The following is a 23,078-nucleotide window of genomic DNA, read 5'->3' on the forward strand; positions in this document are numbered from 1 at the left end:
TTGAACATTCTCAAATATCTTCTTCTTAAGGACCAAAAATATTTGTGCCAAAATTACATATGCTGAGGATAATAAAACACCTTTTAACACATAAAGGATCTTGAAGTCCTATCTTTTCATCTCCTTGGCCAAATCCACCACATTAGTGTTATTCATTAATTGTTGGTTAACCTTGAACAATTCACCTTATGAAATAAGAAGTTCCAATCTTTGAGGTACAATGTCAACCACTTGGCCACCATTTGATGTATTATCGATAGTTATCTCATATTGACCATTTTATTTACATAAAATGTTGCTCACTCTTTCTGTTGTTGAAGTAATATAGATCGTATTGTTTCTCTTACTCTCATTGGCATAAATTTGTCCTCTTCCTCTATCACGACCCACATAAATGGGATATTTTAGGAAATGAGCATATTTATTAGTGGAGGTTCAAGTGAAAGGATGGGGAACACAAGTTCACTATGTTTTTGACCAAGAACAAGACCTATTGCAGTAATGTTTTTTCGATTGGGATGATAGTTCTAAATATAAAGATTACCCATATTTTATATAATCTTAGGGAAAGTATGATTCGAAGGAGCTAATTCAAAGCCCTTGGATAAAACTAGAACACCTCCTACATTTAAATTCACTTTCTAACCGTTGGAAATAACTTGTTTCATTTGCGTATCAAAGGGGATCTTAACAACTACTTCAAATATGGTATTAGAAAGCATGAGCTATGGAACATCGATATCCATAGGTTTTTTTTAATCCAATTGACAATTGGCACATTCAATAAATCTAATTGCTTCTTTGGGATTTTCATTACCCTAATGTGAAAAATTGGGATATGCATTTGAAATGGAAGTCCAAGTTATGTTGCGAGTCGTGACTAGGAGGGAAATTATTCTATTCATCTTTTTAATCGAATCATAAGTTTGCCTATTTTGCATTCTTCAATTAATGGTTCCAGATCATTTTTTGAGTGAGAGTAGGTAACTATCATAGTTATCTCTAAAAAGTTATGCTACTATGTGTGGGGCGATAAAAAGGTGTCTTGTGAACTCCTAATTACCTCACATTAATTATCAACCCAGGGACGACTTTTTATTTCAAGAGTGTACTCTGTCTGAGGCGGCTATTTCCCTAAGAGTAATGTTTCACAGTATAGTGCTTAAAACCCAAAAGTAAATGAATGCTTGAAAAAGAAATCTAATTGAAACAACAAGAAACTGAAAATGTCTTAAACTAACTCATTCATTCAAACAACCATCAATCGAGGATATAGTAGCAATAGCTCATTCCTCTAGAAATTGATGCAAAAGGAATTAGAGTATGGATCATGGTTCTGGGAGCATAATAGCGTCTGCTGTGTCTCACGACAGCCTTGATCCTCCTCTCACACCAAAGCAATAAATGCAAGGAAACGGAATGGCAGCAAGTAAAAATGAAATAACAAAAGGAAATAGAACAGCCGTAAATGAAACAGCAATTAAAAGAACTAAATCTCGCGAGTCAAAAGTAAACTTGAACCAAACTCACATTTTGCAATGAAATAACAATCTTCAAAAGCAATTTACTTTATGAGACGATATTCACAAATGAATTATGGAACAACAGTTATCATATATACAAAACACACTAATAGAACAACAATCATATATACATTCAACACACTAAGATAGTAATCTGAGATGAGAACTATGTTTCCAAATACAACATTACTTCCGGATTCTGATAATCATAACTTCAAATAAATCTTGTGATGGTAACGTTTAATACAAAAGCTCTGTAATAGAAATACCCGATTCAGATTGATACCATGCAATCAATTCTGGAAAAGACTTAATAATATAACGCAGAATCGCCACAAGGAATTCGGAAAGAACATTAATGAATTAATGATCACATAGCATTCGTGCATCAGATTACTGAACAATAAAGATAACAAACCACGCATAAAACAAAAGAAGATACTATACAGTAGTAGCAGCGTATTCCGCCATAGGCTGGGCCCTTAGCCGCCAGCGGATGCTGCGGGATCACTTCAGAATAAGAAGAATGAACAGCAATTCCCAATTCATTTATTAATCAGCCAATTGGAATCATTACAACAGCAAAAGCTATAGCATGAATAATCCACCACCGTTGTCCATCATTTCTCTATCATTCTTCCATCATCACGTCTCTCCCCAATCTCCGATCTTGGGTTTCATTTAAATAAATAAGATCAGAGCATGGATAATTACAATCATGATTTCTCTTATAAATTTAGGTTGATTCTAACCCATTGATCAACAAGAACAAGGCGGATTTAGGTTTGCAGCTAAGATTTGGAGGGCGGCCGCAACAACAAATCTCAGAAAATCGTGCTCAAAGAACCCTGCGTTTCTCCCTGTACAAGCCGAATTTGGGCAAACTGTTCTTCATGAAGATAATTGGGCCCGTTCTGGACAAAACCCATGTTCCGGATTTTCCAAATTCGTCTTCATTTGCTCAGAATCTTAACCGCAAAACTGTCACTCCTTAAACCAGCGAATTTCTGAGTTGGCTGATTTAAAAATCAAATCTTCAATCTGGAAGTTACTTTGGAGGCTAAGAATGGCGAATGATGTTACAACCAACTTATTAGAACTATCATTGATAAATTAATGCATAATAATCAATTTATTAAAAATAAAAGAGAATAAATAACATTCATCCATGAGAGCATAAATTATTTATAAAATGGATTTAAATGATAAATTATAATAAATGTCATGATGAAGAATGGTGGAAATGGGTGGAATAAACCTTCTCAAGTGAGAATAATCATGGCATATTAACGACCCTACACACCCCCACACTCAATATGTTGCATGTCCTCATGCAACGAAAACTGAATGTATTGCATGTCCTCATGCAACCCAAAGACAAAAACCATGTGTTAACCAAGCAATAAAAAATATGTTCCTCTCAGCTCATGAAATGGATAGAACAAATGAATTCTTCCTTCACTTTTAGTAATCTTGATGAAGGCATAACAATTTTTACATTAACATTCAACTATATGTATGAAGTTGCACCAAAATATGATATAGATAACAACAAACTTCATTAAGTATTTTCTCAAAACTACAAACCAGATTTTGTTGAAATGTTGCAAGTAAATTTACAATACATGAATGTCTCTATGATCCAAAAATCAGATCGTTTTGATGCATGGATCATGAGATATAAATAAAATGGTTGTAGGTGAGAGTGCATGATTTCCGAAATTTTATGAACCAATATTTCGTGAATTTGTGTGGTTTTGTATTAATGTGTTTTCCAAAAATTACAAGTTTTAAAAATATGGGAAATCAATTTCTGCACTGAAATTGTATGCCTTAAAGGAGAGAAAATAGAAAACATCCATCAAGCGTAGCAATTCCTCCCCCTCTCTGAAAAATTAGCATGTCCTCATGCGATGCTAGAAAACAAATAGAGGTGGTTGCTACCAGCTGTTGAATTCGATGCTTGGTGTAAAACAACATGAAATAAGGGAGGTGTTGAGAGTGAATAAGAATAGCAATGGATGATAAAGAAGATGAATGACATGGTCAGAAGAAAGAAATGAAGGAACACTCCCCCAGACTCGGAAATGATATGCTGCTGAAAAAGGGGAAGTGGTAAAGATGTGGAATGAAGGATGACAAATAATGCTCAAAATGGATTGGCATTAGAGTCTCCTAAATTTATAATAAATTAGAAAAATATGCAATTTTACCTCAAGTTTTACCTCCAAAAATGTGGAATGACATATATGGACTGGCAGTTGTTGAAGCTGATGTAGGCAAAGTTGGTGCTGAAAGCGATGCAAAAAGGTAGAATCTAGGGAAGCACATCATGTCTGAAGAATTGTTCACGTTCACGAGCCTCTACTGTGAAGTGCAATAGTGTGGTCATGCTACGAATAGAATTCTGCCCATACTTGGTGTTCTCCTGTAAACAAAACACTATTTTGCATACAATGTGCTTGAATCCATAGTGTTAGCTTTGAATAGCAACAGATAAAATGCATGCAAAATTGCAATTAGAAAAACTTATGTATACATGCAATACTAATATGTTGTCAAATCAACAAAGTATGGCAAAGTGTAGTAATCATATCGCATGCAACCCCATAATGCATACAGTCCCCCCTCCAATTGGAAAAAGGGTTCCATAACCATAAAGCATATGAGAGGGGTGGTGCGGACGGCAAGGCAATGGAATGAACAATATATCAATAAGTGAAGCAGAGTACACGTATTAATGATAGGACGGTGAAATTATGGTTATATTGAGAGCAAAGTGTGTAAAGAGAGTTATGAATAAGAGATAGGACGCTTTGGATTGATGATAGTTTATACAAAATGAAAAAGGACAACAATATGCTAAAAAGATGCTTTGCTGATAGTATTCTAGCTGAAAATGATGCGGTTGATCATAAAACAATTGCTCATGCATAAAGGTTCAAAACAGGGAAAAAGTTAAGGAAATAACTTCTCTGATAAAAAGAAAATAAGAAAAGGGTATTATAATAATAATTGACGAAAAGATATAACTTCAATACCATAAGCAGAGCCGCTGCTGCCAGCAGGCGTCCATAGCCTCGGCAGGGTTGCTTTTTAACCCATATGAGCCAGGATCCTCAATTTATAAATGGAGAGTTTTAGTGCTGTTGTACAGAAGAGATCAGTGTGCTGGCGTGGTAACCAGACAACCACACTGCCATTCACTAGGAGGTAGCAAAAGTGATCAGGCCGGCTCGTGATGAGACCTCCTGTTCCAAGGATAATTTGGCTATCCAATGGATCATAACCCTGGTGTGGTGGCCATAATGGGAATGTCACTTTGTTACAGCCTTATGAACATGGTAGGCTGGCTCGTAATGAGACCCCCTATCCTCCATCTGCGAACAAAATTTTGTTGTTATTACACATTTTTATGATAAAAAGAGGGAGACTCAGTACTCCTTAAGAGCAGGGATGGCGGAAGAAGTTGAACATGTCAATATAAAAAATATACCCATAATCTCATTTATTACAAACAGAGAAGATTATAACCAGGAAGGGTGGAACCAGCATGGTATTAAGATGATCAATCAATATCATGTACAGCAGAAAACAATGCAGTAAAGGAATATATAAATAATTGTGTCCCTTTTAAAAAGAATCTATCATCAAGGAGCTGTCCTTTTAAAGATCATAACGTGAATAATATTAACTTTGCTTCAAAAGAATCCATAATTCCTGTCCTCATAAAAGTAGTGTACTTCATGCCATGAGAGAGAATCAGGAGAATGTGGTTGAGCTGAACTATGAATAATCCCACAAGAGAAAGGAAAGGGTTGCCCTAAAAAATATTCCCAAAGTGTTGCTCTTTTGAATGAACAGCAAAAACACTCAAAAAGTGGTGTTCCGTGTAGGGAACATCAAAGAAAATGCACACCAAAAAACAAAAATACACACAGAAAACGCGAAAATGCAAATGTCGTTCCTTTTGAAAGGGAAGAATCCATGCAAGAAAAAACTCGAACTGCTGTTCCTTTTGAAAAAGGAACAGCAAAAACTCAAACTGCTGTTCCTTTTGAAAAAGGAACAGCAAAAAAACTCAAACTGCTGTTCCTTTTGAAAAAAGGAACAGCAAAAAACTCAAACTGCTTGTTCCTTTTGAAAAAGGAACAGCAAAAAACTCAAACTGCTGTTCCTTTTGAAAAAGGAACAGCTGTTCCTTTTGAAAAAGGAACAACAAAAAACTCAAACTGCTGTTCTTTTTGAAAAAGGAACAGCAAAAAAACTCAAACTGCTGTTCCTTTTGAAAAAGGAACAGCAAAAACACGCACTGCTGTTCCTTTTGAAAAAGGAACAGCAAAAACTCAAACTGCTGTTCCTTTTGAAAAAGGAACAGCAGAAACACACCAAATGCTGTTCCTTTTGAAAAAGGAACAGCAAAAACACACCCAACGTGAAAGTGCAGAAGTGCTGTTCCATTTCGAAAAGGAACAACAGCTGTTCCATTTCGAAAAGGAACAACAAAATGTGAAAGTGCAAAAAGTGCTGTTCCATTTCGAAAAGGAACAGCAAAATGTGAAAGTGCAAAAAGTGCTTTTCCATTTCGAAAAGGAACAACAAAATGTGAAAGTGAAAAAAGTGCTGTTTCATTTCGAAAAGGAACAGCAAAATGTAAAAGTGCCAAAAAGTGCTGTTCCATTTCGAAAAGGAACAGCAAAATGGAAAAGTGCAAACGTGCTGTTCCATTTTGAAAAGGAACAGCAAAATGAATTGTGAAAAATGAACAACAAAATGTACTGTGAAAAAGGAACAACAAAATGAATGGCTGAACCAAAAAGTGCTATTCCTTTAGAAAATAAATAGCAACACGACAATGATGTCCTTTTGAAAAAGGAACAGCAGGAACGACAAAAAAAATGCACATAAATGTTGTTCCTTCAGAAAAGGAACAGCAAAATATACAACTATAAAATGCAAGCACGCAAAGAATGAATTAGCTGTTCACTGTATTGAAGCTGAGGATGGGTCACAGTTTGAATGAAGCAACACCTGAAACACAAAATATAAGAGAAATTAGAAAAGAAACAACAAAAAGCAGTATGTAAATAAATAAATTGAGTTACAACAGCTATGATGTTATGTCAAAAAAATGATCTATTTGAAAAATGTTTTGGCAGCAGTGACAAGACATGAATCTTGAAATTGAAATCAATTCTTCATTTGTTCTATTATGAATCCGTTGGGTGATGATTTGGATAAAATTCCTTTGTTTTATAAAAATTTCTTTGAAAAATCACTCGTCCATAAGTTGACCTTCTTTATTTTCCCAAGACCTGCAAAAAACGAGTATCTACCTGCAATAAAACATTAAATCATGGAGAAAGAGAGGTGCGCGGGCTCCCCTAATCCAAGAATTATGTAAAAAACTAACAAGTAGTTACTCTGTAGAACAAATCATTGGAGAAAATAACAAAGTAAAGTTTATTTGTTACCTGCGGGAGAGCAGTGGTCGACCATACTAACCAGCAGTGTTTTAATCACAACTTCTTTGTTTTTCGTCCAATTTGAGTGATTCCAAAGCCAAATGAGAGCTAATTCAAAGGTGTATCTCCAATAGAAACAGGTTTTAAAAACTCAATGATATGATATGTCAAATTTGTTTAGAACAACCTGCATAATAGAGTCATTTTCGATTACCCGGCTTAGACCAACAGTTGATATTTCAAGCATAACGTTTTCGTTTGATGTCAGATTCAAATGATTCAAATTGGAAATGAAAATAGATTCATTTATTGATCTCCAATAGAAACAGGTTTTGAAGACAAGAAGAATTGATAGGTCAAATATTGTAAGGAACAGCCGGAAAGACAGAGTTTTAAGAGTGCTGATTTACGATAGACAGTCAGTATTTTGATCATAACTTCCCCATACGATATCGAAAATGAGTGATTCCAATTGCATTGTAAACTAGATTCATAGGGGAATCTACCATAGAAACAGGTTTTAAAAATTCATTCATTTAGGCCTCCAAAAACTGACTGTCCCAACTCTGTTCCTGAGCTGCCCGCTAGACATCCGGTCAATGTTTTGGCTCTAACTTTTTCGTTTCAAATCCAAATTGAGTGATTCAAATTGGATTGGAAAGTAGACATCAAGGGCTACTTAGGATAGAAACAGGTTTTAAAAATATAGTCATTTAGGCCTCCAAAAATTGACTGTCCCGACTGTTTTTCCAGAAAGTTCATCAAGCCCGCAAGCCAAAAAAATGAAATTCAAGCAATTTTTTTTAAATTGGTGATAAAAATGAAAATGAGTGTTTGTAGAACTTATTATTTCCATTATGATTCGTCTACAAACACAAATTATAAAAAAAATATCACCGATGTTGATTTGCATAGCATGTTGCAACAAAAACCCTAGTTTTACAAAAGAGCAAAATGCACTTATTTATGTCTTTATTTTATTTTATTTTCTACACTAACCTATTTTGATTTGAAAAATGAATATAACTACGTATATGAGTACTTCCAGTGAAGCCATTTTCGACATAAGGCTTCATGTATACGCATACCCAAATTTGAAAAATGGATGTTAATGAAAATTAGGGTATGAGAAGGTGGCTTCCCTTGAAAAAATGATATCAAAAATTGTTGAAGCATGGAGTGATGTTGCAAATAAATGATGGAGTGAAACCAATCTTCAATGTATGCGTTACTTTTTTGATCTTGCATAGCCATCATATCATGAAGTTCTTGAGCTTTTAAAATGGCTTGTTGATGCAACCTACAAGAAACCTCATTTTCTTCCATAGCTTCTACAATTTTTGAATTTGAAACATTCTGAATCTCATTGTAAGTTTTCTCCATTGGTGCATGTGAGATAGAATGGGTGGGAAGGGTGGGTAAATCTGCCAGTTCAACATTGTAAGCATGTTGTACTGGTTTATTATGGTGAGGGTGTGGAATTAGTTGAGCAGGAAAATGTGTAAAGAATGGAGCATTGTGATGATGTGGTTGATTGGGTTGAGTGGATGAATTTGGTATGCAAGGAGGATGTTGTGGAGGAGCTGATGAAAAATATGGAGAATATGTTTGTGCTACAGGATGAGGGAGAGTAGTCATGCCATCATAAGATGAACCATGCCCAACTTGTAAACAAGATAGGTGGTTATATTGAAATTGACATGGCTGCCCTAACACATTAACATTCCATAATGGATTATGCAAGTATGACAATGGAGAAAAAGTGTTTTGAACCATACCTATAGGCCTTGTTGCAGCTTTCCCATCTCTTTGATATGCTACTTCCATCGTAGATAAGGAAGAGTGAGTATCTATGAGATGCTCCTTTCGGTCATGAGGGCAAAACACTTCATCAAATTCTTGATTTTTATGAACCTGCAAAACATCCAATTTTTCATTTAGAGAGCTAATAAAGTCAACTTTAAAATTTTCAAATAAAACATTGATTTCAGCTCTTATGTCTCCTATTCTTGTAGCAGATTTAGAAAATAAGGAACAAACTTCTCTAGAATTCTTACCAGCCTTGGAGATTCCTCTTGAATACCTTATGCACAACTCACAAACATCATCATATGATAACTGAAAAACATCACCTTTTCCTATCAAATTTAAAAGTTCTAAAAATTCATCTTTGATTCCTTTAAGAATGAGTGTTTTTAAGATCTCTTTTTCCAAATGCTTATATTTTGATTTTTGAAGGTTGTATTGAAATCGATCTACATAGTCCTCCAAACTTTCATCTTCCCCTTGTATCATATAGAAAATATCTTCATTGGCTTTGCAATAGTCTTGGTACTTCTTCAAGAATATGTTCTTCATGTCCTCCCATGATTGGATGCAATTCCCACCTAGGCTCATGAACCATCGGAGAGCTGCTCCTTTTAGAGTAAGAGGAAACACTTTCAATCTTTGATCATTAGTACAATAATCATATCCTCTACAAAGTATTTCAAACTCAAATAAAAATGTATCTGGATCTTCATTTGCTAAACCATGAAAATTTGGTAAAGATAGGGGAATTATGTGCATTTGTGTCACTCCTAGATCTTTGATAGGAAATTCAAAAGTAGAAACGTGAGTCATTTCTTACCATAGCTTAAGATGTTCTTCATGTGTTTCTTCGAGGCTCCTTCTTCAAATGTTCCTGTCAATCGGTTAGTGAAATGGGTGGTGCTTACATCACCACTTGCGTGAGATCATGTAATTCATTTTTTAAAAATTTTATCTTTTTCCTAATTATTCACACAAAAATTCAAACATCTATTTCTACCCTAGGTTCTTTAACAGTCCTGCTGGAAAGCGGACGGGGGAGCAGGGCTTTTACATGCTCCGTACGCAGGTTCTTACCTTCCGTTTTTAAGATCCAACTCTTCCCTAGCAGGCACTCATCAGATTCACACTACTCTTTAGAAATGGCTACACTCTCCCCGGCAACGGCGCCAAAATGTGGGGCGATAAAAAGGTGTCTTGTGAACTCCTAATTACCTCACATTAATTATCAACCCAGGGACGACTTTTTATTTCAAGAGTGTACTCTGTCTGAGGCGGCTATTTCCCTAAGAGTAATGTTTCACAGTATAGTGCTTAAAACCCAAAAGTAAATGAATGCTTGAAAAAGAAATCTAATTGAAACAACAAGAAACTGAAAATGTCTTAAACTAACTCATTCATTCAAACAACCATCAATCGAGGATATAGTAGCAATAGCTCATTCCTCTAGAAATTGATGCAAAAGGAATTAGAGTATGGATCATGGTTCTGGGAGCATAATAGCGTCTGCTGTGTCTCACGACAGCCTTGATCCTCCTCTCACACCAAAGCAATAAATGCAAGGAAACGGAATGGCAGCAAGTAAAAATGAAATAACAAAAGGAAATAGAACAGCCGTAAATGAAACAACAATTAAAAGAACTAAATCTCGCGAGTCAAAAGTAAACTTGAACCAAACTCACATTTTGCAATGAAATAACAATCTTCAAAAGCAATTTACTTTATGAGGCGATATTCACAAATGAATTATGGAACAACAGTTATCATATATACAAAACACACTAATAGAACAACAATCATATATACATTCAACACACTAAGATAGTAATCTGAGATGAGAACTATGTTTCCAAATACAACATTACTTCCGGATTCTGATAATCATAACTTCAAATAAATCTTGTGATGGTAACGTTTAATACAAAAGCTCTGTAATAGAAATACCCGATTCAGATTGATACCATGCAATCAATTCTGGAAAAGACTTAATAATATAACGCAGAATCGCCACAAGGAATTCGGAAAGAACATTAATGAATTAATGATCACATAGCATTCGTGCATCAGATCACTGAACAATAAAGATAACAAACCACGCATAAAACAAAAGAAGATACTATACAGTAGTAGCAGCGTATTCCGCCATAGGCTGGGCCCTTAGCCGCCAGCGGATGCTGCGGGATCACTTCAGAATAAGAAGAATGAACAGCAATTCCCAATTCATTTATTAATCAGCCAATTGGAATCATTACAACAGCAAAAGCTACAGCATGAATAATCCACCACCGTTGTCCATCATTTCTCTATCATTCTTCCATCATCACGTCTCTCCCCAATCTCCGATCTTGGGTTTCATTTAAATAAAGAAGATCAGAGCATGGATAATTACAATCATGATTTCTCTTACAAATTTAGGTTGATTCTAACCCATTGATCAACAAGAACAAGGCGGATTTAGGTTTGCAGCTAAGATTTGGAGGGCGGCCGCAACAACAAATCTCAGAAAATCGTGCTCAAAGAACCCTGCGTTTCTCCCTGTACAAGCCGAATTTGGGCAAACTGTTCTTCATGAAGATAATTGGGCCCGTTCTGGACAAAACCCATGTTCCGGATTTTCCAAATTCGTCTTCATTTGCTCAGAATCTTAACCGCAAAACTGTCACTCCTTAAACCAGCGAATTTCTGAGTTGGCTGATTTAAAAATCAAATCTTCAATCTGGAAGTTACTTTGGAGGCTAAGAATGGCGAATGATGTTACAACCAACTTATTAGAACTATCATTGATAAATTAATGCATAATAATCAATTTATTAAAAATAAAAGAGAATAAATAACATTCATCCATGAGAGCATAAATTATTTATAAAATGGATTTAAATGATAAATTATAATAAATGTCATGATGAAGAATGGTGGAAATGGGTGGAATAAACCTTCTCAAGTGAGAATAATCATGGCATATTAACGACCCTACACTATGTTGATTGAACCAAACCTAAAAGTAAGAGATTGGAAGTATCTCACCAAGAGAAGAATTAAGGGGAGGAATAGCTATTTCCTGGACATGGAAAACACTTTATCATTCCATTTCAATTGTTTTAACCAAAGAAAACAACCTACATATTCTTTAGTCATTCAACGAATGATAAGTTACTATAAGTGAAGGAGATATACTGTTGAAATGATGGAAGATCCAAATTTATCACAATCATATATAAAATGACTCGAAACGTTGAGATAAGAACAATTATGTTTCACTCATTATGGGTAAATCCATAATTTTCAAACATCAAATCGATCATCATTTCCCAAGCATGTCTAGGTGAAATAAAATTGAATACATAGGTTGATTTCTAAAAGAATGAGAAAAAATTTCATTGTATCACTTAGACTATAGAAGAATTGTTGGATCCAAGAATTTATAATGGCAAGTTTATTCTTACTCAGAATGAGATAGGCCCTTATATAAAAAAAAACGTATTAGATTTGTTAATAAATGTGAGATTATTTGGATACAATCTTCATTGTACATTTCAAACAATTAGTTGTTTCTTTATGAATCTCTATATGAAGATCTTGTGAAAGTGTTCCTGAAGAATCTTTGACCATTCTTTATAACATGAATAGTTCATATATTTTCTCAAATCTTCCCAAAGCATTTTCTTCCCGGAGACAATTAAATTTTTTATGAGATCGACCTGTATTCCACCGATTTGTAACCCATGGCTCCAAACCTTTCCATAATGAAATGGGAATTACTTGAGACAATACTAGTAAACATGAAATATATCGCAGGGAATTTGATGCTTATATTCAACCACTTCAATTTGTGAAATTTTAATGAACAAGATTCACTTGTTAGTTATGTCCAAAATCTAGACAACATATGAGTGATAGAGAGGCATGGAGCCCTTAGATTGATCTATTTCATAATTGTTTAACCTTGATAAAAAAAATCCTCGAAGAGAAAGTAAAAGGTTCACTCTAAACGAGTGAGATGCAGCATAAGGAGATCATTCTCAGATATATGATCATTCCAAATCATTTCTATTTGGTCCAATTGTCTATTCATTTTTTATATCTCATCCTTCTTTACAAGAATCACTTGAAGTAACATAGTCCTATTCATTGCCAAGATCCTTGAATCTTGATCCTTAGATCGATCCTTTACAAATATGTCCCCAATTATCTGCAAAGATGACCAATGTTCTTGAAAATTGAGAGAATGATGAAATCATATAAGAATAAATTGGATCATGATGAAGATTCAAGATGAGAGGAAAAGCATTCTAATTTTAGGGAGACTTGACCACTATATATAGTAATTTTTAATTATGGTACATCATATCCATATACTTTCTCTATAAGCTCACCCTCTTTAGGATTGGAAATGATATGGCATGCTAGGGAACTACCAGAAGTATCTCTGTTTGATTCATTCCATAAATATCATTTAGTAGGAATTAGCTACATGGTATTTTTCCTGGACAAATACTGACTAGTTCTATTTTAAATTATCACTTTTTCTATATTACCTCGTACTATAATAGTACATTATTCATAAATTTCCTATATCGTTATTCCATTTCCATACAATTCAATTTCAAAATTTATTGAAATTTATATGAAATACAATATTGTAATTTCCTAATTGGATTTTGATTCATGTTCCTTGATTTGATCAATATACAAATGTCTTAACATTTGAATGTATGTCAAGGACAAAGACCCCCCAGTTCATTTCAAAGCCCTTCAATAGATACAAATTAGAAACAAGCAAATTCAACAACTTTGTATTCTATCTCTCTTAGGTTCAAATTATCACTAGTACAAGTTAGAGGAATGTCTTGTTGGCCCTTTATTTCCATATAAAGAACATGACAAGGGGAAATACCACCTTGAATTTCCATTTTGATCATCTAAAAATCCTTCATAAAAATAGTGGGAAAATATGACAATTTATTTTTTGAGAAAGGTTTTCAGCGATAATCACATCAAAATTCATTTGTCGACATGTTTCGAACTAGCAAGTGTGGTTCATCGTTAGGACAAGATGAAGAACCAGATCAAGACAAAAAGTTAAATAGAGAGACCGATCATTCAAACAGCTAGAAAGAAACAACTACTTTTGACCAAAGGAAATGACTACAATTGACTAGGCAACAACTATATTTGACTGGACCAAGAGTTAGGGAAAATTTAGTTAATTAATTAATTAATTAGTTAATTTGTTAGATCTATTTATTTTCATTTAAATCTATATGTAACTAAATATATCTACTTATAATTAATTAATTTTTTTATGAACTAAGAACTATTAAACCTAATAAGTAATTTAATATCCTCTTTTTTTATTTATAATTTTTTTTTTTTTTTTTTCAAAAGGTGGAAAAACCTATCAAACTCAGTTTGTCAAACCAACAGTGAGGACAGCCATCTCTGGCTGCTAACCGCAAATGTCAGTTGACACATCACTGTTATCAAGGAAAACCACGCCACCTGAAATAACCCGCTGGTGGTCCGTAAGGGAGCAGGCTTTCACTCCTGACAGATGCCTCTGGGTCTTGGGCCGTTAACCTGTTTCCTTACGTCCGAGGAAGACGAGCTCTTAGCCAAGCAGAAGCAGTTTTAGGGCATACTCCAGGCCCGTTTATTTATAATTTTTTACTAAATAAACTTATATATATATTATTTATTAACTAAATAACTAATTAGTTAATTTGATTACTAAGCCTATTTGTATGTAACCAAATATATATTATTTTCTTTTAAAATTTAATAAAAAATATAAAAGATTCATATTAATATTGATATATGAGGTATTATGGGACAAACTGGGATAAAATTATATATAAATATTTATTAATTAATAAATTAATTAGTTAATTCGTTTTATTAAAATTATTTGTTTTCATTTAAATGAAAGAAATATATTATGGGATAAATAAGGATTAAAATTAAATGTTTATCAATTAATCAATTAATTAGTTAATTTGTTTTCTAAATATAAATGTTTATAATACTAAACTTATTTATTTATATATCTAGATTAATAAAAACTAAGTAAAAAGTAAAATTATTAGAACTTAAACTAAGAAAATAAATAAATAATAAGGGAAGTTTTATTATCCTCTTATTTTCAATTTAAAACCAAATGAAATATAAGTAAACTTATATGAATAAAGTATTAATAAATTAATGAATAAATAAAGGTAATGAGTACCAAACAAAAATCAACAAATTACTAGAAAGGGGAAATCCAAACAATCTAGAAGACGAGGGAATAAAACCAGAAAAGAAAACAAAAAAGGACGAAGAGGGGTAAAAAATCGGGGGGGGGGGGGGGGGGGGGGGGGGCTAAGAGGAAAGGGCAGGGATCCAACAACTGCTAATCTTCCAGCCGTCATCCCTGTTGAGATTGCTCGGCCTCCTTTCAATTTCTATGGCCTCCCTAAACTTACAGTGATGAAAAGGAGCAATCTTAGCAATAACCTTGACCTCCTCAATACATATATGATGTTTAGTCTTCTCCGCGTGCTCTACCAAGGCCGAAGACCAGGTCCTCCCATGCTTGATGTCGGTTGCGTGCTCATGAATCCTATGATTAATAGAGTGACCAGTTTCACCTTTGAGAAATCCTCAATGAAAACAACATACAATTCCTTTTCTTTTATCAAAGTTACTATAGTGACTACCCACATTGAACAAAATTATGCACCACAAATAAGAGCTAATGATTAGACCTATAACGCCATGAAATTACATTACAATTCCATGTGGAACAAAGAGTATTTGCTAAAATTACAATAAGCATATTAGGTTCTCACTAAAATAACTTGAAGTCTCAACCAAGACAAATTTCAGTGAACCCAGAAAGAGGATACGAACCCAAAATAAGTTACTTATTTTTTGAGACCTTATTATAAGTTCTATCTAGATCCATTTGGATCAACAATTCATTAAAAATTGTATTCAATTCCATCCTGTTGATGTTGAGGGAATAAACAACTTTTTCATCCTTGGGTTTTGAAACTCTTATGAACTAGCTATCTATATACACAACGAACATTTTAGTCGAGCCAACCAAGTTTGTCTTCTTGTCCATTTTTACCATCCATTTCAAATTGGTCCTTAATTTCTAAATTTTAGAAACAACACTTGATCAATAGAGTATAAATATATCCAAGAATGGAAATGCATACCATATGAAAAAATAGAACATACCATATTAACATATTGACCAATAACTATTTTCTAACACGTGTATTTTTGTTATCTATATATATATATATATATATATATCTATCTATATAATAAAATGGTAATATCTATCCATATTCATAAATGAATGAGTCTAAATACATATGGATATTTATACCTATTTTGTGTCTACAGGAGTTTTATCTTATATCATCTGAAATAGATAAAGATATCCTATATGTTTTGTGATTGAAAGATCCAAAACCATTTCTTAAACCTAACTTCATTATATTCATAAAATATCATCATTCTGAATATACAGATGAGAAAGAACCATTGTAATTGTTAGAAGTAATAAATTGAGGGTAGGGTTAAGAATTATCATAGAACGAGTACCTTGCTTAATCAATGGAATGTTTATCCATATTTCAAGGAATAATTATATGATCAAACAAGTCCTTCTTCATAGAATACATGTACATAAATATTCATTATCTGTTTCCTCATATCTTCCAAAAATCCTGAAAAAACATTTCAAGTTGAACTAAAATTGTTATTTAATAAGATACCAACTAGTTCAATAGTGAGTATATTCTATGTATATGTGTATATATATAGTTCAATAATGAGGATCTTTTCAGAAAAATGGAGAATTGGCTATATTGATTATTAGTATAGGATCGAGGGTCATAAATTGTTAATAAGAAGGGGGTTGAAAAGTGATTCTCCTAGAGAAATCATTTCTCCCCTTCGTTGTGATAAGATACTGCATCACTGTCACTTCTGTGACAAGGAACCCAATTTGATCAATTTTCCTTACAAGGAACAAAACTCAACATTCATTTTTTTCTTCTTAATTTACAACGAAGACTAAAAGTTAAAGTGGTTCACCCATAACACCTTTTAAGATATTACGTGGGACAATTGGATCAAATAAAACATGACCAAATAAATGCTCAGTAACTTGAAAATATTCAATCACATTCTTATTGAGAAAGTATAATCCATGTAGATTAGGGGAGATTTCTCTTCCTTGATAATTACTTGTGCATGTTTTTTGGCTTATTATTAAATTTTATGTTCTTCTTCATAAAGAAATTACCAGAAATACAAAACATGAATATCACAAGAAATTGAAAACACAAGAAATTAGGCTCCAAGACAAGGCAAAACCCCATAAGGGGGAAAACCCAAGAAATCCTCTTCTTATAGAATCAGACCAAAGTGAGATATCAAATACCCAAGGCCAAGGCCAAAAATTCCACATAGATCCAAGTCAACCCTCCTTTAATCCATTTTTCAACAAATCAAAGTCAACAAAAGTCAACACTAGTCAACTTTCTCAATTATGGTCAATCCTTGAAATCTCTACCCCCTAAAATTTCAGCCCTATAACAACACTAAAAAACTGCAGAAGATACTTGCATGTGTGAACAATTTAGGGCATAAAACAAGACTTTTTCTCTCCTTTTTCTTCATTCTCTTCGTCCTTTGACTTCACTGATTTCCTTCTTCTTGCTTGCACATAAATCAAATTGGTTGCCAAAACGTGGAACACAATTGAAATATATAGTTATTTGATCATATTAAGAGACACAACTTATGGCCTAGTCGATTTTTCCATCTAGAGGGACGACTTGGTCTTTTGGTGACAAAGTTTACTCTTTTGACTCAAAATAAAATTTTTATTTTTCTCACACATAGTCCAAATGGGACTTTGACTCGTGACAATTTTTCTTTATGACTCAATAAACCCTAGAAGCATGAAGAACATGCTTTGACTAGAAAATAATAATAATTTCTTTTTCTTCATTTTGATTTTACATGAAATACATATTGATACAAGTACAATGATAATTACGAAGACCGAACCTAGTTACATTTTTCAACAATTCTAACCTAATGCGCTTTCAATTACTCTTTTATATGCAAATGAGATGTATGTTATGGGTTTGGAAATAATGGTATCTCCCAACATGCCAAAACTAGTAGTCACTCCATTGGTTGTCAGAGATATTATAATCGATACATATAATGAATTTTTATCCTCTTGATGAATATATAACACAACAATTTTTTTATTCATTTGTATTGAACTAAAACTCCCTTCTTGTGTGTGTGCTCCTTCGAAAGCACACATTATAATGACCGGAAGAGATTCCATAGTAGTAGTGCGGTTGATTAAACAAGTTATTTTATCACCTACTACAAAGCCCATACTACCTCCCATGAAATAAAAATTCATAACTTGAAGTGTGATAGGAATACCTTTTAATTGACCTGTTCCTATTTGAATAACATTAGTTAAACTTAACTTTATTTGATAGAAATTGATATGATCCTTAAAAGATTCATCCTATAATTAAAGATGATTAGAATGAGAAGGTTCATTCTCAGAACGAATTTGAACAACATCTATATTGAACATGTCTTCATGCATATCTTTGAATGCAATGATAAATTAGAAGTTGTATTTTATCTAAAATTTTAATTTCTAGATAATACCCACATTCTTCACAAACACTTTTATTCTCTCTCAAGAATTTGATATAGATCAAGCTCTCACAGTTATCGCATTGAACCATAATCCATTAATTTTAACATAATCAATACTTATATTCTTGTTTCTCTTCATATCATTGGCATCTTTACTACCCTTTCAACTATTTTTTTTGTAATATAGTTATTTTATGCTTGTCTTTGAACCACTCCCTTATAGACATATAATTGTCCAGATAAAGGTGAAAATTGTTACTTTTCCTATCTTATTTTGTATGAAGAGAAGATATATAAGTATAAATACAATGTTGAAAATTATTAATCAATAGTGGAATGAATCATTTATCAATAATCTCCAACCATTTTTTATTAGGAATTCGAAGTATCAATCCGTGATTATGATATAACTCTTTATTCTATTATAAAGAGAGGTTTTCTCATATACCACAATGAAAAGGAATACAAATACAAAATATTTTGGGCTAGAATGGATTTAAGCACTTGACTTGATGGTTTGGAACCATGAGCTTTGATCCACTGAGCTACCAACCATATCAAGTGATCTTTAAGATAGTTATAAAGGATGAATAAGATTCATTATCGAATGATTGACCCAAAAAATAATAATCAATCACTATGTTTGAGATATTTGACCTCAAAATCATATATATATCAATATCTATTTTGATATATGGAAATTCCGTATATTGATATATGAAATCCCAGATCTCCACTCAGGATTGGGCCTAATCTTTGTGGTAGTGGTAAAAGGTTGGGACAAATCCAATTGGTAAAATGAAAGTCACTACATTAAAAGCAATCAATCACATCAAATTCAAATTTGATCTCCTTTGATACTTCACAAGTAGCAACTTGCTTAGGAATCCATTTACTAACTTCACATATCACTTCTTACCTTCACAAGAAATATTAGGTCCTTCATTACGAGCCTATCAGAAGCTTCTATAACAACCTAATTAGATTCTACATCATTGACGTTTCCCCAATGGTCTCCCAAAGTCCCCACACTAAACTGTAATATGAAATCATTCCCAAATATCTTGGTCAAAAGAGGCATATGCCAAACATGAATACCTCTTGAAGCTACAAACATAACTCCTCGCATAGATACGTAATATCAAGTGAATTAAATACCATGACTTCAATCTGTTCCGATTAAACCATCACGTAGTAGATCACCAAACCCTAAAGTGATGTCCCATTCAATAACCTAATAAAATACAGATGTGAATATGGTTTGCACCAGAAATACATAATGTTTTAGCGAGCACACCAAAGTGCATACCATGATTTGTTTGCTTGTTAATAATTGCATGCATCGTGCAAAGAATTTGAAGAAGTAGGTTGTTTGTCTCATTAATAATGAGACAAATAAGTATTTGCGATAAAACCTCTTGTTAGATAGTAATTCATAATGATTGGAACTCACAATTCTCTTGCAAATACTACCCCTTTTAACACTTCTTCACACATACCTACAATAATATTCAAGTAATGTTCATTAATTTCACTCATCTCATCCCAAGCCTTATAAATTTCTTTTTCACAAAAGACAAAATGATCTATCTAACACATGAATGGTTGGGAATTTATGTTCTCACCATCCTTAGTAAAATTGAGTCCACCATGGAAACATTCATAAAATATTCTACCTTAGTTTTTGGCTAGTAGAACTAGTTTTAGTTTGATAGTGACATCTGAGTTTAGGATGACCATACTTGTTCAATTTGTCTCTTTCAACTTTGATACCATGAGGTGGACCTTATATATATTTGGATTAAATAGGGAACCCATAATCTTGAAAAGTGTAGAGCCTATAGGGCCTTGAATCCAAATAAATTACCTACATTGGAAGTGAATACTTGAATAACATAACCTTCTACAAAAATGTCTAAGGGGTAAGCTATATAGGTAATAAATGGATTCTCCTCTCCAATAATGGGCTCTATGTGATTGCATCACCACTTGTAATGATAAATACTAGCAATTCCATTGGTCCAAATAATGGTCCACATACCAATGGAAGACTCAACTACTACTGTTTCTCCTGCTTCCTTAGTTGGCACCCCAAGTTGAGGAGTTACTTGGAATGATTCCAATATATCTGTATCTTTGGTCTAATATTTAGGAGTGTAATAAGATAATATGTAACCTTTAACATCAAATTTTAATATGACACTAGCTTTAGTCTCTACTTTTGGTGACACAAATCCCTCCTTTATTAATAATTATTTATCTCAAGGACAAGGTCTACTCAACATGGATCAAATGTAAACAATTAATTTTGATAGAAATATCCTACAAAATAGTTGTATCTTATTGGAAAATAAATTTTGCTAGATACAATCTCATTGTATATTGTTCTTCTATGTATGACACAACCCAATAGTTTGTCTTGAAGTTCTTCCTCCATGGATTTACCTGAGAACCTTTCAGTGCTTAAGCTACGACATGCCACGGATTTAAGGAATTGTATCGACCTTTGATTATAATGGTGTGAATTTTCCATATGAAAATACATATATAGATATGCATACAAAGAGAATAGACAATGATCAATGAGAGAAAGGTTGTGAATGGGGTTCAAGTTTCACATTTTGAAGATGATTTGGACATAATGTTGAAGTATTTTAGTTCTAATTATGGATAAATTGGTTATAGTTATAGATAAATGAAAAACTTCCTCATGATCCTTATCCATATCCATCTACCTATTTAATATTCCAAATATGAATGAATTCAAACTTTTCAATAAAACAATAGATTATTAAGGTGGTAAGTCCCATTTATTATTAACTAAGCTAATCAACTTGATATTGAACATTTTTATTAATAATGATGTTGGAAAAAATCATATTTATATATATTCCTCATGGAAATTCTTTCCATTTTTATATGAGAACCAATCCTCTTATTCTTCGGGTTTCTGCACTTGTTGAAAAATGTTTCATATATTGTTTAAATCGTTTTCCCAATACTAGATATCTCTTTTCATCTAGGTAATATGCTTAATATTTACAATTCATTGATATTTAAGGGTCAAGGTCCAATTGATCCATAAATTTGGGTTACTTGTGAGGCACACCAATTCTTAGGAAATCATAAGGTTAGATCTATATCATGACTGCTACAAATAGTTTGACGAGAGGAATGATAATGATTGACAAGTGAGCTCCTCTAATTTTTCCATTTGGTGAAGCTACTCTTGGACAATTTTTCAATTTTCTTGGAGAAATTTTTGATAATTTGGGTCTTGTAGGTGCTTGCATAACATATCCTATTCATAGACATGTTCCCTCATTTATAAATTTGGATACAAAACTATCCATCTTAAAAACAAGAATTAAAGTAGTATATCTTTAGGCTCCTTAGCACTGTAAGGGAAAATCGATTTATTTGGAGGAGTTGGAGTAGGTAAAACAACACTCATTATGGAGTTGATCAACAACATTTTTAAGGCTCATGGAGGAGTATCTATAATTGAAGGAGTAGGAGAACATACCTATGTAGGGAATAGTCTTTACATGTAAATGAAAGAATCAAGAGTAATTGAGGAATAAAACATCTCAAAATCAGAAGTGGCTCCGATTTATGGTCAAATTAATGAACCACTAAAATCTCGTATGAGAGTTGATTTAGCTCCTCTAAACATGGCCAAATATTTATAAGAATTCAATGAAAAATACATACTATTATTTATTGATGACATCTTCTACTTTTTCCAAGCGAGATCATAGGTATCCACCCTATTAAGTAGAATGCCTTTTGTCGTAAGTTATCAAACAACTCTTGGGACAAAAATGGGTTATTTGCAAGAGATATTTACTTACACAAAATATGATCCATAACCCTTATTCAAGCAGTTTAAGTACCGGTTGATTGCTGGACTGAGCTTGTTCCTATTATGACATTTGCACATTCATATGCTACTACCATATCATCGAGAGGATTAGCTGTGGATGGTACCTATTAAGTAGTTGATACTTTAGATTCAATATTGATTATGCTCCAACCTTGGATCATAGGTGGAGAGCATTGCAAAACTGCACAAGGGGTTAAGTAAAGCTTATAATGTTATAAGGAACTTCAAGACATTATAGATATTCCTAGACTGGATGAATTATCAAAGAAAGATATTATCAAAGAAAGATCATTTAATTGCGGCAAGAGGAAGAAAAACTAAATGTTTCCCATTACAACCCTTTTTTGTAGCAAAGGTATTCACAAGTTCCCTGAGAAAATATGTTGGTCTCATGGAAACAATTAGAGCATTTGAAATGATCCTTTATACATAATTAGAAGGTCTAACCAAAGAGCCTTTTTTTTTGGGGGGGGGGGGGTTAATATTGATGAAGCTACTACAAAGGCCATGAACTCCAAAATGGAATGTTAATTATGAAAATGGCCCTAAATCTTCATGTGGTGTCTCCTAATCAAGTCATTTAATATTCAAAAGGTAAAGAAATATTCCTATCTACTAATGATGATGATATTGGTGTATTATCCAATCATGCTTCACATGTGGAATGGGCAATGGTCAAATATGTCTTTGATGTGCAAT

The sequence above is a fragment of the Pinus tabuliformis genome, chromosome Q (assembly GCF_031772625.1).
Source record: "Pinus tabuliformis cultivar Carrire ecotype Pingquan chromosome Q, CPIR1, whole genome shotgun sequence".
NCBI lineage: Eukaryota > Viridiplantae > Streptophyta > Pinopsida > Pinales > Pinaceae > Pinus > Pinus tabuliformis.